Below are 18,001 nucleotides of genomic sequence, written 5' to 3'. Positions count from 1 at the left end.
AACCTCATGAACAAAAGATTGGAGAAATTACTATGGTTAATGGACTATTCCAGAAATTCTAAGAAATAATTCTCTTGAGAGAATTAGAGTCAGAAAAAGAGAAAGTATCACATTTCTTTAGCATTAAGTATCACAGAGATGTGTCCAAATAAGCAATTCGTAGATTTAGTGAGAAATGAAGCTTTATGTTCTCTTTGCTTTACATTATCCCACCCTTCTTTTTTAGATTTGTCTCATCACTAAAATTACTATTGTTTCTGTCATATTATAGAAATCATGAATCATTAATCTTTCTGATACCCTTGAAATATTTTCTTGGACAAGATAACTATATAAATAAATACATTTATTTAACCTCTTTAAGCTTCAATCACCTTCCCTTTGTAAAAGGGAGAATAATTCCTATTTCATGAGACTTTTATGAAGATTGAATGAAAAAACATATGTAAAACATCTAGCAATGTGTTTAGGCCATAGTAACTATTTAATACATAATATCTTTCTCGCCTGTCCCATTTAAGTTATTCTTTAGTCATATGGGTCCTATTAACATTTCTACCCTCCATTTTGGTAGACTAAATGATGCCCAAGTAACTTCTAAAGTTTATGGTTTTAAACTAATTTTATTTAATTAATTATTTTTTCCTAAGTCCTTAAAATACAATGCCACTTTTCTTTCTAACAAGTTCTCTTACTTTACTCAGAAGTCCCTGAGCAAAAACCCATTGGGAAGCTTATTTTTAAAAAATAAATGTACAAATTCAATGTTTCATTCTTTTGCTGCCATTTTCCAATCTGTCAAACACATCTGTTTTGCTTTTGCCTCAGTGGGATCTCTGCAGGAGTCTACCTCTTGACATGATTATCCCAGCAATCTCATTTTTAGTTCTACCCTGGCAGCTCCCTCTTGAAATGCTTTTAAGATATTTTACAGATTTTTCTCTTAGTGACTCTTGAGAGACTACTTCTGGTTGGGGGAGCGGGGGCTGGTAAGATTCCTGAATTAAATCATCTGCTGAAGTGTCATGCTGATCTCTATGGTCAGCCTTATTCTTAAATGAATGATGTATGTTCTGTGGCTTCTGTGTGAAGGAAGGTGCAAACTTGCATCTCCCTTCTAAAGAGAACTCAGCAGTCAGTCCTAACTCTTGGCAGTTTATCTGATGGTGCCCTTAGCTCTATTGCATTAGCTAATGTGTTATGGCCATAGGTGCCCTTTTAGACAATGATGAGATGGCAGATTTCCTTTATGTCTGAGAATTCCACAAGAGAAGGTATTCTCTCTCCATTGGGACATTTTTCTCCAGAAACCAAAAATTTCTGACTCACAGTTGTTTTACCAACTGCAAGCTTCACCTTCTCTATCACACACTAGAAGCCCGGTGCACGGATTCGTGCATGGGTGGGGCCCCTCAGCCTGGCCTGCACCGTCTCACAATCCGGGACCCCTCAGGGGATGTCGGACTGCCAGGATTCAGTCCGATCCCCAGGCATCAGGCCAAAACCCGGCAGTTCAACATCCCCCTGAGGGAAGTAGCAGTCCTGAAGTGGCAGGTGGCCAGGGAGGAGGCCCAGCTGGGGCTGGGCGCAAATCTGCTGCAGCTCATCCTGGCCCTGCTGCGCCTGCTGCCACCACCACTGCTCAGTAGCATTGCCACGGAGGCGGGAGAGGCTCCCTCCACTGCAGCTGTGCTCACCAGCTGTGAGCCCGGCTTCTGACTGAGCAGTGCTCCCACAGTGAGAGTGCATTGACCAAAGGGGGCAGATCCTGCATTGAGCGTCTACCCTCTGGTGGTCAGTGTGCATCATATCAACCAGTTGACCTGTCGTTCTGGTCGATCTGGTCATTCAGGTCATTCCTGCCATTCGGTCATAACTGTTGCTAGGATAATATATATATAGATAGATAAATAGATAGATAGATAGATAGATTATCCTAGATGACATGTGACATCCCCCACTTCAGAATAGCTTCATCACATTTATTTGAATGGGAGTTCAACCTGGAGTTTGACCAGGGGTTGGGGCCGGCCAGCCAACGGCCTGTAGCCCCTCCTCCAGGCCGGCCCCACCCACCCCGATCAGGGGATCAGGGGCGGGGCTGGCTGGTCTACCACCCACAGCCCCTCTCCCCAGCCAGCCTGGCCCAATCAGCCCCAATCGGAATGGGCCTGCCGGACCCCACCCGTGCACGAATTCAATAAAGGGGTAGATTTACTCTTCTAGGATCATGTTTCAGTTGGCCAAGGTTTAGAGTATTCAAGCAATCTGCTACTTTGCCCTGCATGAAGGGATGAAGCCTGAAAAGAATGGAGAGAAAAACAGAGTTAAAAGGGGGTGGAGAAAAGAAGAAGAAAAAGAGCAACAAAGTTCACATTTGTGGTGGAAAAGAGTACTGAGCATAGAGTTAGGAGCCCTGAGTTGGGTCCTGAAATTGCCAGTCTCTAGTTATGGGTCCTTGGGCCAATCATTTAATCTCTTCAGTTCTTATCAGTAAAACTAAGATATTGATACTTTACATCTGAAAATTTTAGCATAATATATAAACAAGTATTTTTCTACAATTTTGACCACAATAAGGTTATGCTTTATTTTTAAAAAGTTGAAAAGAGCACAGCAAATGTATAATGCCTAGAAAATAAAAATACTTAGATCCCTCTTGCTTTGGACAATTTTGTATTTATATAGAAAGCAACACAATTTTATTCATAATATTAAAATAAAATGAGTGAATGCTTAGGCTTTCCCTCTAGATAGAAATTACTTTAATTTCTCTTTGGTTTTATGCTTTCCCACAGGCAGTTTAGAATGTCACATACACTTAGAGCAGATACATTGTACAGTGAAATTGTGCAAAACGTTCATGACAATCCTCATCTGAGACATAAACACTTCTTGTTTCCTGCCCATGTTTTCAATAAGGCCATATTATTTCAAGCAAAATTCTCATATGTGACTGAACACATGCTCTGGAAAACAACATATAATAGAGTCATTTCCTTTTGTTGCATGAAAGAGAAAAAAGGCATCCCAAGTGTTTATTTGACTGATGGTTTTGAGAATAGAGCTAATTATCATTGAACTTGTATCTACTAATTCTTACTACTAATTCTTTCCCAAGCTCTCTGTGCTACCAGATCTTCCTGCCATTTTTTCCATTTAAGATATCCAAGGTGCCTACTCTTTTTCCAATAATGATTTACTTTTTCAATATTCCTTTCAAGTTCTTATTTTTCTCGTCTTTATTGAGGGAGAGAAGGCACAAAGCAGGAACTTGATTTGGCAAGACGTACTCAGGAAAGGAAAAACAACATCTTCAAATTAATTGAGTAATATCCCAAGCCTGAGTATTTTTTCCTCTCATGGTCCCTCATATACAAAGAGGTCTGAAAACATTCATCACCTCTTTGGACAGATTTATACCTATTCACAGAGGAATAAATTTTCTAACATGTCAACAAGAAAGATATATTATTTATCTGTTTCAATATATATTACTCAGAAGCTTAATTTTAAAATGTTTGTTTATTATCACAAAATTAATGAGTAATATAAGCAATCTTTAAAGGCCAATAGCTTCAGGTGTCTAGATCAGTAAAGTGCACATATTAACTGGTAAGAGTCTAAATTCCTTTTGGACAGGGACCTTTTTTATTCTTCTGGGTATCCCCAAGTCCCAAGCATTTGTCAGACAAGTTTGATATATGTACATTGAATTAAAGTTAACTATCTCCTAACTCAAGAGGAATATGTGAATCACAGAACTAGTCCCTACTTTTAGTAAAAAAAGGCAGTGATGTGAGGGGAAGAAAGATTAAAAATGTTAGACTATTACTGCCCTCTTTAAAGCATAATTGATAGGCGATTCTTTAGATCAGAGGTCAATAAAGTAATATAAGTATAACAAACAGGCTAATATGTATTCCCATTTCTGTTGCTCCTTTTCATTCTTCCTTGGGGGTTTTAAAAGAATCAAAGGCAGGAACATCACAATAGCTGCAGTTGTTGACTTATGGAATTTTGTTACATATTGCTATATGACAGAGCTGGGCCAAGACAGCAACGTCTCTGCTGTCTCCACTACCTTTTTAGCATAACCAAAAGTAATACCTAGTTGCGGAATAGCTCCTTAACTGTTTATTTTTGCTTTCCTCTCTATATAACTTGATTGACCAAATGATCATAAACTACTATCCATGAAGTGACAATCATTTGGGAATGATGCTAATTCTCGCTTTGGTGCCATTTGGGATTATGCCCCGGGTACACATTTCAGTCAGTAATACATTATGCAGTTAATGTCATTTCAATACATAACCCATACAAATGAACTGGAATTATGTAATATTGCTTGAAAGTTTTAAACAGATGGCAAAACGCTGTGACAAAACACTTTTTAATTGAATACAGAAAATTTCTCTTTGGGTAAATGATGTGTATTTCACAGTTAGGTTTCAGTGTGATTTCACCGGAGTCCAGCCAGAAAAAGGGCGCACAACTCTGTGAATTATACTCACGGAGCGTGCCAAGCCTTTGTGCCTCTTTAGAAATCCCTACCCCCGTCACACCACAGCTGGTGCTTGTTTCCACCAGTGAGTTTTAAATAATTCAGCGAAAGTCTTGAGAAACAGGGAATGTTTTGCATAATTTTGAAGCTTGATTACTATTTGCACCAAATGTTTCTGATCAGCAAGATTGCCTCAATGGAAATAGTGAAGATTCTCTTTGAACTGATATTCAACCCCAAGTCATCTTAAAAACTTGAGAAGAATCATTTCAATATCATTTTACATTTGATATTGGAAAATTATAAAGGTAGATCAGAATATAATGGGAGAAAGAATCCAATTTGGTGAGCTTTGTTTCTTGTGGCAGCTATATTAAAATTTACTATTTGTTTTTCTTATGGTTTTGTTCATTTATTTGTGGGACTATCTCTTTACCCCAACAATTATTATTAATAATAAGGCTTCTATCATTATTCAAGAAGTTATAAGCATGCACCTCATTTGAATGTTCCTTTTAAACATTTTTATTTCTAATTAAACAGAACCCAATTCTTCAAACACTATTATAGGCAAATGAAACAAGATGCATAAAAGATATAGAGGAGTAGTTAGTTTAGAGATAGATGATTTCTAATATGAAAAATAATTACACTTTGAGCATATTGACTAAGAGGGCAGCTCAAGTCCAGACAGAAAATGAAAATACATCAAAGAAATTGGAAAGTTAGTTTAGAGAAGAAATAATATATGCATCTTCCTTAAAACATTAGAATTGGAGGATGGACTAACTCTATGTCTTATGCACTGGGTCCAAGAAGACTGGAACTAGGTTTGAGGATATTAGAAAGACATTCCTAGTTCTACTCATAGGCATTATCAACCAGAAAGGATATAGCATTCATGAGTGAGGGCAGATTTCTTGGGTCTGCCTTCTGTCTTTCAAATGGATGTGCTAGTAGTCAGCAAGCCTTGTAGGTGAGGAAACTTCCAGGTCTGAGGAACTCTGAACAAATAGTTTTCCTCACATGGGCTGGAACGGTTAGCTCTTCACGTGTGGAAAAAACTATGCAATACAAATGAATAATTCTGCTATTCAGGAAGTCCTGTCAAAAAGGCCTACATATCCAGGAATTTTAAAGTCCAGAAATTCTCAATTCACCATACTTATGCAATCCTTCTGATTTCTCTGAAAGAAATTTTATGCCACCACCCATTATCTCTGCTACTTTACAACATCTAGAAACTGTATATTTATTCTACATGAGGGCTTTTCTAACAAAGGCAAGGTGATGGCCCATATACCACTTTTTGTCAGCATATGCTTCATTAGATATATCAAATATGAATTTGCTAGTCTGCATGATATAACATGAAGGGAGAAGGAATCTTTGTTTTATTCAGTGATTGATCCCAAGCAATACTTGAATAGAGTAGGAACTCAATAAATATTTGTTGAATAAAAAAAATGAAGTGGAGCTCTAACATATTCAAGTAGATATAATAAATCATATTATAATATGATTTTTCAACAATAAGAGGACTTTGGCTTTTTAATGAAAGCAAAGAAAATGATTTTCTGTTAAAGGTAACAATTCTTCAGTTACTGTGTTGTCATTTAGATATGCAACATCTAGGTCATCTGAAGTCTTATTAAAGCATTATGAAATTGGGGTTTGATTATACCACTATTTTATTTGTGGCTACTTTGCATCCCATTTGTGGTAACCAACTATTTACAATGGCTTTGGATCCTGGATTCAGAGATTGCTTCTTCTACGTTTTAGGAATGTTTTTAACCCACCTATTTGCTTCTGGAAATAACTTAGTGTGGTGAGTGGATGAGTGACCCCATGATGAGTGCCATAAAATGACTTCTGTGATTCAATTAACTGTGTTTAATAAGCATAACTATGACCCAGTAAAGTAGTGACCAGAAAGCAATTAGAATAGTCCAGAGGCCCTCCCCCCCCCCCCCCCCCAGCTTCTTTAACTTTATAGGAAGCACAAAGAATATAAGTAATGAACTAATTTTATGTCTGCTCTATGCTGTGAGGACATGTGCTGGACACTAGGATACCAGAATTTTGGCCAAATTCTCATTATTCCCCCTCTCTACCAGATGATGGATGAATATATAGTTGTACTAGAAACAAAAACAAAGTGAAAAAAATTATCACTTGGGGAAAGCCTTTTATTTAGCATACTACAATGGCAGCTCTTCTTAAAAGAAATTATATGAAAATCTAATTTCTATCTACTTATTTCAAATCACATCTGAAAGTAAATGCTGATTATGAATAATCTGAGCAAATAAATATACATTAAAATGGGTTGAAGTAAAACAACTAGAAATAATAATAACAATATTTGTTTATAAATGTATGATATAAATATTTACATATGTTATGCATATATAGGTCAGCACACTAGCAACTTTTAATCAATTTGTAGACTGATAAAAAGAGCCTGGAATGGACCATGGAGCAATCTAGGGAGGAAAAGAGCTGTACATTCTGATTCCAGGTCTCTCATCAACTAACTGACTTAAAGAAAATATCAAATTACCTGATATTTTATACTTTTGTTTATAAGATCTTTGGAAATAACACTTTCCTCGAATTGGAATACAAATGAAAGGAGACATGTGGATGCTTTTGAAAATGCATATGCAGTCAAGAGTGTTATAGATGATAACAACAGTGAATGACAAAGAGAAAAAAAAAGAAGTAAAAATTCTAAGGACATAAAAATTCTATTGTCTTCAATATGGTTTCTAATTTCCTTAGAATATATGTGTGTGTGTTTTTTTCCTAGTCATCAAGACCTTGGAGTTAATCAATCATAGTTTTCAGGAATTTTTAAGAAATGCCCTTTTAGAGAAGGCCTGATGCTTTGAATTTAGTGTCTTTTATAGTTTAAGTTTAAATGACATGACTTTACAAATAAAGCCAATGTGTCTCAGACCACCCTATGTAGAAAATAAAGCTTTTAGTGATTAAAAAAATATAGTTCCCTAAAATAATCAAGACTGTCTGCAATAAACTACACAACAAATCCAGTCATTAAAATGAGTTTTAATAATTCAATTGCATTTTATTATCAAGGAAAGTCAATATTGTACAATCATAATATTTCAATCAGTAGAAGAAGCAAAATTACCCTAAATGATAATCTCATTAGTGTGTATGAGGAAGTCAATAAAAGAGAAGCTCTTCTTTTTAAACATACATTCAGCTTCCTGTTCCTGATTGTCCAATTAAGAAACTTGCATCGTTAATTCAAGTCAAGTGATCAATAAACTTTTCAAATGTAAAGCAGATAATCAACTGTAGCAGATTCTTGCATTTATTAAAACTACAATGTCAAAATATGCCAATATTTGCGGGGATGATTAGAAGAGCTTACTAGATCTGATTTCTTTGTAAACATTGTTCTTAAAGTATTTCATTGCTATTTGCCTCCTAAATCCATATAGGGACAAACAACTGTTTGAAGTTCATTTGTTGTTTTAACATAAAGAAAATTCAAACCTCTAAAGAATTTTTGTGTTTATTTGAGCCAAACTGTAGACAATTGCTGGCAAGCAGAATCTCAACATATTGGGATAGTGCTCTGGAGAATGACATTCTTGCACCTTGTTTTATACATTACAATCAAAGGAGGAGAAGTAAGTGGGTTACATGAAATCCACTAGTGATAGATTAGAGAGGTGGGAGAAAGCGAAGCGGGGACACTTCTGGGATTGGATAAAAAGTGTAATGATAGACACTTCTTTTACGTAGGTGGGTGCAGGAGAGTTAATAATCAACAATTAACACAATAATAATAATAATGATCATAATAATAAGGTAACAATAACGAAGAAATTTGTGGTATCTGTCCTGGTGCCCAGGGCATTTGGTTGTGCCCTGAGGAGCCCAGAAAAAAGGGAAGTTACAAGTTACCCTAACATTTCAAAGATATGTTATCATAGATGCAAAAAAGACAATAGGCCCAGTTAAGGTAAAGATTGACCTTGTCAGGGAAGACACTGGTCTAGGATGTGACTACCCACCATAACTGCTTTTAGTTAGAGTTTTAATTTCAGAACATCCTTTGTGAGTACTTTAGGTCTTTGAGTTTGTGCCGAGGCTGACCGGCAGACCCTGAACTATGGACGATGATTACTCTAACACACGTTTCTGTAGAAGAGAGGGCTAAGGCACTACGTGACTGTCACCACCAAGTAGCCCTGTTCGCCTGCCTCCTTTTGTGTTCATTGCCATAAAAGCTTGAACTAAAATTAATCTCTAGATACAATCAGCAGGGTAAGTATCCTTGAGAAAGTATATGCTTCTACAAGGTCAGGTCTTTAAAGACTAAACATAGATATTTTAGCAAAACACCCCGTGGATGGAACTTGTTTGGAAAAGTCAAGGCAGAGACAGCCACCTTCGGTAAGGTCCCCTCAGAGGCCCCTCGGCCTTTCAGAGAATCCTCTTTACAAGACATTCCAACCAAGTCCCCAACTTCCCCACAAGTTTGCAAAACTGCCAGGCAGGCCTTCCCTGAGCTAGTCAAGTTAGCATGTGGCCCCTTTCATCCATAGTTGAAAGAGAAAAATGCCATACTGAATGAGTTTTATTGAGCTTTCACTGAATAGATTGCTCTGGATATTCAGATGCTATTACCTTATATAGGTGAAAGCACACACCTACTAGTGTATTAGCAAAGCATTACAAATTAAATTCTGTAGGTTGCTTCCTGATTAGAGGACCAAGAAATTCCAGACTCTGACTACACATAATTTGAAGCTCAGAGGCAGCAGGCTCCATCTATGTCATGGTTTGGATCTGCCACCATATAGTATGGGCTTTATCCTGATGCTGGTTCTGTTCATGGTTGATAGTTACCTGCCAGTGGCAATTTAAACTCTGTATATTCTTTGTTGATGGCTGGGAAGAGAGAGGGAGAAACTTCACTACACACATGAACTATCACTCTTTCCTTTGGTCTGATGGCCAATTGCAATCACGAGTGTACTCCTGCATTAATAACAGCCACAGAGGAATTTCATGCACAGATTAGCCTCAGTTCTAAGCTTGAAGTAGGGTTCAGGTTATCCTTTGTGAGTATGTACTTAGACTTCATTCAGGAGAAGCTGCTGCAGGGTCCTTGGCAACCTGAAGGCCCAGTTGCCACCTCCCTGAGCCCATCACTGTGTTTGCTCTGAGGTCATGCTTCTCCAGGCCGATCCAAGACAATGATCTTGGTGCAAGCTGTGGGGCCGAAGACAGGCTGAACCAAGATATTCCATTGTGCATATTATTTTTAATTAAAGTTACTTAAGAAATGGCCAGTGTAAGAACACTCTGACCTCTCTTTTCCCTTATAAACTGGATCTATAGTGTGCCACCTGTCCAGTCCCCCTTCCTTTCCCCTCTCCTTTCACATGCCTTCATGGAGGTCTGGAGACTCTCTCTGCTCTACTAAGGATTCTGCTTTATCTTTCAGAGATTTTTCTGTCCCAATATTGAAAACCATATGTGGGACATAAAACTAAAATTTGTCAACACAAACAGCAGTGTAGCGGTTGTCAGAGGGAAGGGGGTGAGAGGAGCAAAGGGTATTAATATACGGTGACAGGAGAAGATTTGACTTTGGGTGGTGGGCACATGGTGCAATAAACAGATCTGGTAACATAGAAACCCACACCTGAAACCTATATGATCATGTCAACCAATGTCACCCCAATAAATTTAATTAAAAAAACAAAAAAGAAAATGAGGCATGTGTTTCCTGTGTACAAACAAACAAATACTTAGTCAACTAGAAATTATCCTGGGAATATCTATGAAGTTTGTTAGGCACCATCAAAGGATAACCACTTATGGTATAGTTCAGCAATCATTAAATCTTTTGCCAACCATAAATATTCCTTAAACTTTCTTCTGCTTGTGCAATATATGGAATTTCTGGCAATTTTGTTTATTGAAAGTAAGGATAAACCTGTTTATAACAGTTTTATTGTCCTATCTAATAATAGACAAACATGGTAATTGACTGTACCTTCACTACGCCTCCCATGGGCTAATCAGCATGATATGCAAATTAACTGCCAACAAAGATGGCGGCTAATTTGCATACTGCAGGCAGGGCGGGACAGTGTGAGCCGCCAGCACGAGCCGCCATCCAGGCCCTGTGTGCGACCCCAGAAGCCCTGTGCCTGCCGCCCATGATTGGATCCGATCCCGGGCCGCAGGCCCGCCCCAGTGGCCCCAGAAGCCACCTGATATGGCATGAACTCTATCAGTAAGCACTCTGAAAGTCAGCGGCATAAATGCACCAATTAAAAGACAGATTATGAGGGTGAATCAAAAACAAAACCCACTTTAAATATAAAGACACATATAGATTAAAAGTAAATGAAATAAGCTGCAGCCTGTTTTGCTCAGTGGATAGAGCATTAGCCCATGGACTGAAGGGTCCCAGGTTCGATTCCAGTCAAGGGCATGTACCTCAGTTGCTGGCTTGATCCCCAGGCCCTATCAAAGCATGTGCAGGAGGAAACCAATCAATGTGTCTCTCCCTTTCCCTTCACTCTCTCTAAAATTCAATGGAAAAATATCCTTGGGTGAAGATTAACAAAAACAAAGAAAATGGATTAAGTAACATTAAAGAGATTATAAGAAAAATATATTCCAAATTTTGTTAGTTGTATAATGGTTATGTTTAAATTATTAACACCTACGAAATTGGGTGAAGGGTACATATAATATGCTGTAGTATTTTATAGTTTTTTTTGACATGTATGAGATTATTTCAAATTAAAATATTAAAAAATTAAAAATTAATAAAATATTAATTGAAATGTGTATGCATTACATGAAAAATATCCTAATTGCTTCTAGTGTAATTTATTAAATTGTGCTAAAATTTACAAGGGTACAATTAAAAAATATCTTAATTCTAAATGATATAATAGAAAATATATAATAGTGCAGTTATAAGCACTTATCTGAAAATAGAAATTTAAAGAAGTGTATTTAAAGAAGGGATTAGCCAAAGAAAATAAAAGGGCAACCCATGGACACAGACAACAGTATGGTGATGGCCAGAGAGAAGTGGGGGGCAGGAGCTGGGTAGAGGGGGCAAAAGGGGGGAAATAGGGACATCCTATATAATAATAATAAAAGGCGAATATGCAAATTGACTGAACAGCAGAATGGCTGGTTGCTATGATGTGCACTGGCCACCAGGGGGCAGACACTCAATGCAGGAGCTGCCCCCTGGTGGTCAGTGCACTTCCATATGGGGAGTGCCACTCAGCCAGAAGCTGGCTTATGGCTGGCCAGCACAGAGGTGGTGGCAGGAGCCTCTCCCACCTCCTTGGCAGCACTAAGAATGTCCAACTAACGGTTTAGACCCAATCCCTTGGGGGCCTAAGCCTTTAGTCGGACATCCCCCAAGGGCTCCCTGGCTGCCAGAAGGATGTCTGACTGCAAGCTTAGGCCTGATCCTCCAGGGAGTGGGCCTACGTCGACAGGTGGACATCCCCCAAGGGATCCTGGACTGTGAATGGGCGCAGGCCTGGTTGAGGGACACCCGCCCCCCCCCAAGTACACAAATTTTTGTGCACTGGGCCTCTAGTTATTAATATTTTGGTTGCCCTTATCAGATATGACATTGGCAAATATGTTTTCCCATGCAGTGGGTTTTCTTGTTGTTTTGTTGATGGTTTCTTTTGCTATGCAGAAGCTTTTTATTTTGATGTAGTCCCATTTGTTCATTTTCTCTTTAGTTTCAAGTGCCCTAGGAGCTGTATCAGTGAAGAAATTGCTTCGGCATATGTCTGAGATTTTGTTGCCTTTGGATTCTTCTAGAATTTTTATGGTTTCCTGTCGTACATTTAAGTCCTTTATCCATTTTGAGTTTATTTTTGTGTATGGTGTAAGTTGGTGGTCTAGTTTCATTTTCTTGCATATATCTGTCCAATTTTCCCAACACCATTTATTGAAGAGACTATCCTGGTTCTATTGTATGTTCTTGCCTCCTTTGTCAAATATTAATTGAGCATATTGGTTCGGGCTAATTTCTGGACTCTCTATTCTATTCCATTGATCTATATGCCTGTTCTTGTGCCAGTACTAGGCAGTTTTGAGAACAGTGGCTTTGTAATACAGCTTGATATCTGGTATTGAGATCCCACCTACTTTGTTCTTTCTCAGGATTGCTGCAGCTATTCGGGGTCTTTTTTAATTCCAGATGAATTTTTGGAGAGTTCGTTCTAGATCTGTGAAGTATGCCGTTGGTATTTTAATGGGAAGTGCGTTGAATTTATAGATTGCTTTGGGTAGTATGGACATTTTAATGATGTTGATTCTACCAATCCATGAACACGGTATGTTCTTCCATCTGTTTATGTCTTCCTCTATCTCTTTTTTCAATGTCCTGTAGTTTTCTGAGTAGAGGTCTTTTACCTCTTTAGTTAAGTTTATTCCTAGGTAGCTTAATTTTTTGGCGCGATGGCAAATGTCATATCTGATAAGGGCCTAATCTCCAAAATTTATAGGGAACTCATACAACTTAACAAAAGGAAGATAAACAATCCAATCAAAAAATGGGCAAAAGACCTAAATAGATACCTTTCAAAAGAGGACATTCAGAAAGCCAAGAGACATATGAAAACATGCTCAAAGTCACTAATCATCCGAGTGATGCAAATCAAAACAACAATGAGGTACCATCTCACACCTGTCAGACTGGCTATCATCAACAAATCAACAAACGACAAGTGCTGGAGAGGATGTGGAGAAAAAGGCACACTTGTGCACTGCTGGTGGGAATGCAGACTGGTGCAGCCACTATGGAAGACAGTATGGAGTTTCCTCAAAAAACTAAAAATGGAACTTCATTTGACCCTGTGATCCCACTTCTAGGAATATATCCCAAGAAACCAGAAACACCAATCAGAAAGGATATATGCACCCCTATGTTCATAGCAGCACAATTCACCATGGCTAAGATCTGGAAACAGCCTAAGTGCCCATCAGTAGATGAATGGATTAGAAAACTGTGGTACATCTACACGATGGAATACTATGCTGCTGTAAAAAAGAAGGAACTCTTACCATTTGCAACAGCATGGATGGAACTGGAAAGCATTATGCTAAGTGAAATAAGCCAGTCAATGAAGGAAAAATACCACATGATCTCACTCATTCATGGATAATAAAGACCATTATAAACTTTTGAACAATAATAGATACAGAGGCAGAGCTGCCTCAAACAGATTGTCAAACTGCAGCGGGAAGGCCGGGGAGGGTTGGGGGGCAGGAGGGAGGGGGTAAGAGATCAACCAAAGGACTTGTATGCATGCATATAAGCATAACCAATGGACATAAGACACTGGGGGGTAGGGGGGGCCAGGGGATTGTCAAGGGTAGGGGAAAAAAAGGACACATATGTAATACACTTTGTAATACGTTAAGCAATAAAAAAATAAAAAATAAAATAAAATAAATATTTTGGTTGCTCATTTCCATTCATAAGGTATACCATGTTTTCAAAATGCTTTAGTTACTTTGTATTAATCAATTCAGCAACCTTAGCAGCTAGTTTTAGTGTTTCCCTTCCTTCAATCACATGATGAGATAATTAAAAATGGAACTTTACTCTGGCAAAATAAACCAATATGTGATTAGAGTAGAAATTTCAGTTTTGTTTTATTTTAAAAAGATGTTACTGCCTTTTATTCTAATCATTTCATTATTTACCAATGTAGTTAGATGTGAACTATGACAGAGGAACCCTACATGTACATTTCCTAGAAGAAGTTAAAAGAAAGACGTGTGTGTGTGTGTGTGTGTGTGTGTGTGTGTTTGAGATATGGACCAGCATGTTCTTCAATGTTTGGTTATAGTTTCTGTTTCTAATTTCTCTGGCTATGAGAGGTCACCTAAAGGGTTTGAAATATAATAGAAGAAAAATTTTAAGAAGTAATGGAATATACTAAATGAACTATAACAAAGTGATCTATTTATAGGAGAAATTAATCAATTAATATTTCTTTTGATGATCTATGTGAAAGAATTGAGACTTCTATACACTTCTCATCATAGATGAACACATCCTCTTAGGCAATGCAAAAACGACAAAGCTATCCTTCTCAGAGCACTTCAGTGACATTTGCCATAGGAGACTGTTGAGTAGGATCCAAGTCTAGAGTCACTCAGCTCCTCTCAGAGTAGAGTAGTAGGAGTAGGATGGGCAAGGCTAAACATTTCTCCAAGGTTATCATTTTCCTTGATGTTCTTCCTAACACTACACCAATTCTAAGATTATTAGAATTTTAAAAGACAACTAATGAAAGAGTATGTAACTGGCTTCATTTTCCAGTTCTTTAACTAAGACTTTCTGTAAATTTCAGATATGCTAATTTTACTCTGTAGTCTAAATTTTACAAGTACTCATTGACAAAATTCTTAATTTACATATAGATATATACATAGACACAATACACACAAGAACTCAGCACTAATATATAATACACACACAGATGTAATGCTCTTAAACAGCTATTAAATTTTTGTGTTATCTTTTACATAAAGCTATGTATTCATACACAGGATGTCCCCCCAAAAATGTACATGTACTTTGAATGATTGTAAAGGCAGTGTTTATTAACATACAGTTCATTTTAAATATTTAAAAGAATCTACAGAAAGAAATAATTATTTTTTTGTTAATGCCTATTTTCAAAGAGATGACTGCTCTGGTCCAGACACTGCTAAAAACATGAAGCAGTGGAATCACAAACATCAAGAATCACTTTGTTCAGTATTTTTGTGCCCTCAATTTGTCGACTGTTGTGGTTTTGCAGTGTAAACTTTCTCTTTTATGTATCACCATAAAGAAAAGCCTAGTGGCACTTTAGGATAAATATTCTTTGTTCAAAGCTTAGTCAGGCTTCACCCATTACTTCAAATCAGTTAAACCTGAAAAGGAGTGAAAAATAAGTGAATTATCAGCTGTTAAAATGTGTATACATGTTTTGGGGACACCCTGTATTTGTTTTGTTTGTTGATATGAATACAGGTTATCATTTGTCTTAGATATTAAATGGCTAGGAGACAATGATATGTTTGAAATGTGTATGGATTAGCTTAATATGATTTAATGACAATTTTAAGGAAGCATAATACATTTTATTATTATAGTTAATTCCTTTTAATATCCTTATAGTATGAATCATATTGTTTTTTAAAAAGCACACATGTTAATTTTCTTCATGAGAAATACATAGAAGTTGAAGAAATACAATCCTTATGGTAAGGGTTACAAAAATGTACTTCTCCTTTATAAGGCACTTTATAGCATTAGAATCTTTAAAATTTAATATATCTGACAAAATTTTATTATAGAAAATGGGTATTGAAATGCAATTTCAGATAAAGAAAATCTTATCACTTGATTTAATCACTTAGTTAAAACTGTAGTTTGAATAAAATGAGAATAAAATTTATGCACAAATTTATTACAGGACAATTTCCACAGGAAAGAACTATAGGAAAGTGGAGAGAGTACTACATATTACATATCTGTGAAACAAAATATTAGAGTGTCATCACATAGTCATTGAAAATGGTGTCTTTTCAAAGTTGATGAGTTTCTTGTTGGATATTTACATAGATTCTTAATCTTAAATGTATGTGTGCCTATGTAAGATGAGCAGAGATAAGGAAGGAGGCAATGAAAATAGATATTGCCAAATCAAAATAGAGAAGATAGGTTCCTAATTAATTCAATTATGCCCTACATACAAATAAGCAAGTAAACTAAACTAAAAGTAACCAACTGAACCTGGTAATACTTATTATGCCATTGTTATTTCCAAAACACAGAAGTCATTTATTGTTTAAATATAAAATAATAGAAAAAAATTTTCATTAGTTTTACTAAAATAAGTTTAAATTTCACTAACAATAATCAAACTATATAGTAAAAGCTAAAATATATCCCTAGATCTCTTATAGACTTTTTGTTCATTTATATGGGTAAAGTTTAATGGAAAAATTTCCAAGGCTGACTTTGGATATACTTTCAAGTTCTTTCAAAAGTGAAACATTTTAAATATAGTTACTCGTATTTCATCAGTTGCATGATCTTTGTCCTTAAAGTGTTATATGCTCTCCAATCTAAACTAATAAAAGGGTAATATGCAAATTAACCTTCACTCCATGACAAAGATGGCGGTGCCCTTAGCTACAAAGATGGAGGCACTGGCCAGAGCCACAGAGCCGGCCGGAGCGGGCGGGGCACTTGGCTTCCTTCGTCACCCAGTGAAGAAGGAAGCCAAGCCTCCCGCAAGCCCTGGCTGCCTGCCTAGGGCCAGCCTCTGGGTGGTGGCCACGGAGCTGTCCGGAGCAGGTGGGAGGCGGCTCCAGCCTAGAGCAACGGCGGGAGGCGGCAACCAGAGCAAAGGCCCGGGTCCCGGGTGCCAGAGGGAAGCCAGTGCTGGCAGCCTGGGGAAGAAAGGCCTATTCTTGCACAAATCTTTGTGCAACGAGCCTCCAGTTTATTATATTTGTTTTCCCCCAAATGAAGTAATTTATACCAGTGGTTTTAAAAAATGCTCACAAATCAAATTAGATCCCTATTTAATATGTTGCTGTAAATATTGAGCTATGTAAGGACTAGCAGGTAATAAATGCTCTTCCTACGAACATTAGTTCAAAGCATTGTTAATGAGTTCACCTCTATTATCTTTCAGACTGCAGCTTCATTAGTAGTGTTGTAATACCCAAGATGATTCGTGTGGGCTTGTCAGCTTGATTTTTGCTCACCTTATGGCCTTTATTTTGTACTATATTTTTTAAGGATTCCTCTGGGACAGCGGTTTTCAACAGTATGCTACAATAATTTTTAAAACATGCAATACCTGACTATTTAGTCAGGAGTACTGACCTCTTTTCCTTTAAATTGTCAAATGAAAAAAAATAACAACAGCCAACACAACAATAACTGTCCAGTGTGAATGAATCAAAATACTTGTGTGTGTGTGTGTGTGTGTGTGTGTGTGTGTGTGTGAGATTGGCAAAAAATGTTTTTTTGGTGTGTTGAAGAATTTTAGTAAGTAGTTTATGTGCGCTATGAAATGAAAAAGATTGAAAATTGCTGCTCTGGGGGCATAGTGGATCGCTTTGTCGGCCAGGCAGACACTGTTCATTCTGGCTTACCAAAGCACACTACAGTGAAGAAGCTTTCTGCATTTATTGTGTGCTCTACAATTTTGATGTCGGTCTATAAAGGCTAAGATTTGTCAGATTTAATTTATCTTCTCTAATTTCCTACCAGAGAAAATGTGACACCAGGCATAGGTCCAATTTTCCTTTCTATTAGCATTTATATTGATAGAATTAATGATTTTATTATCATCTTTGGCTTGTTGCTAAATTGTAGACATCATGTGCCTTCTTGTGGATGGTCACGTATATATATTGTAAACTCATTGT

The sequence above is a fragment of the Myotis yumanensis genome, unplaced genomic scaffold (genome assembly GCF_028538775.1).
Source record: "Myotis yumanensis isolate MYYU_CA2020_CCGP unplaced genomic scaffold, mMyoYum1.0.hap1 SCAF_2, whole genome shotgun sequence".
NCBI lineage: Eukaryota > Metazoa > Chordata > Mammalia > Chiroptera > Vespertilionidae > Myotis > Myotis yumanensis.
The sequence above is the reverse complement of the archived record's forward strand: the minus strand, read 5'-3'. Positions refer to the sequence as shown.